Source organism: Myotis davidii, unplaced genomic scaffold, assembly GCF_000327345.1.
Source record: "Myotis davidii unplaced genomic scaffold, ASM32734v1 scaffold3352, whole genome shotgun sequence".
Classification (NCBI taxonomy): Eukaryota; Metazoa; Chordata; class Mammalia; order Chiroptera; family Vespertilionidae; genus Myotis; species Myotis davidii.
Genome location: NW_006284012.1, coordinates 41,828 through 43,052, shown reverse-complemented (window position 1 = coordinate 43,052; position 1,225 = coordinate 41,828).

The following is a 1,225-nucleotide window of genomic DNA, read 5'->3' as shown; positions in this document are numbered from 1 at the left end:
ACGGGGACAGGGACAGGGCTGAGCAGGGTCAGGACTCACCAGGGGCCGCGTGGCCCAGGCTCAGCAGGAGGGGCAGTGCCAGCACCAGCAGACTCAGCATCTGGAAGGAGCCAGGAGGGGTTGCCTGACCCAGGGCGGCTGAGCCAGGCGGGGTCTGTAGGGTGTGGGTGCAGATGGAGTCGAGGACCTCGGGATGAGGGGGTCTGCAGGGTGTGGGTGCAGATGGAGTCGAGGACCCCGGGATGAGGGGTTCTGCAGAGTGTGGGTGCAGATGGAGTCGAGGACCCCAGGATGAGGGGTCTTCAGGGTGTGGGTGCAGATGGAGTCGAGGACCCCGGGATGAGGGGTCAGTTCAGACCTGGAGTCTGAGGTCCTGCTGCTCCAGATGTGAGGCTCAGCTACTTAGTGCACGAACCCCAGATGGTGGGGTCTGGTGGGGGTGCTTACCTTGACCGGTCCCTGCTGCTATTGCCCAGTCCACTCTCTCCTCCTCATTTATCCTTCCAGATTTGGGGGTGTGGGGTGGGGGGTCAGAGGAGTGTTTGCTCCATCCTCCAATCCAGAGCGGAGGAAATGGATGATTCAGACCCAGAGCCCTGCTCTGGCGCCCAGGTTATCTTGGATGTTCGGCAACGTCCGTGTCTGGGTGTTATCTGAGCAGTTCTGCTGATCACCACGGTACCTTGTTATCTTGGGATCTGAGTATCATCAGTGAGGGACAGGCAGATGGAAGTGACAGTGAGATGACAAGCAGCTAGTGCCAGTTCCCCTTGGCCACTCCCCAACCAGGCCCTACTACCCCTGGCCCCCGACCTCCACAACCAGGGCTGACCGCTATCCCTGCCTGTTCATCCACCCAGCTCCTCAGTCCCCTGGGCTTGCTGGTTACTGGAACCTCCAGCCCACCTCACCCCCACCCCCACCCCACAGTGTTCTGATCCTTTTGTGTCACCCTCTGCCATCCAGATGGCCCCTCCTGTGGCCTAGGGGAGCCTCAGCTTGCCCCCGACCCTGACCAGACACCAGCCTGGCTCTGGGACCCATCTGTCCCTGGCTGGCTCCTGTGGCATCTGTCCCAGGTGACCAAGTGCTGGGTCCTGCTCCTCTCCAGATTTGGGGTCAGCTCTTGGCCCTGTGACCTCAGTTCGTTGATTGGGCCCAGAAATGCATTGATTTGCAGTTTGTGAGTGATGTTCTTCCCAGCTGTCTGCAACCTGAGCTGAGG